Here is a 285-nt window from a genome sequence, read left to right as displayed (position 1 = left end):
CCTCGCGTCACTTCCGGCAAACGCACCGCGCGAGTATGACGGTGACGTCATCGGCTCCTTTCCTCCCCTCTCTCTCACAAGCTCCTCCCCCAAACCGCCATTTCTCCCCTACGCCCCGCCCCCTTTCCTCTGTGGGACACGCCCACTTCTCCCCTACGACCCTCCCCCTTTCCTCAGCGTGGGCCATAAAGGGGAGGGGCGAGTGAGAAAAGAGGCGGTGCCTATGAGGAAGGGGGAGGGGCTAGTGAGAAAGGGGGAGGGGCGTAGAAGGAAGGGAGGGGGGTG

This window comes from Lampetra fluviatilis, unplaced genomic scaffold (genome assembly GCF_964198595.1).
Source record: "Lampetra fluviatilis unplaced genomic scaffold, kcLamFluv1.1 SCAFFOLD_631, whole genome shotgun sequence".
Lineage (NCBI taxonomy): Eukaryota > Metazoa > Chordata > Hyperoartia > Petromyzontiformes > Petromyzontidae > Lampetra > Lampetra fluviatilis.
The sequence above is the reverse complement of the archived record's forward strand: the minus strand, read 5'-3'. Positions refer to the sequence as shown.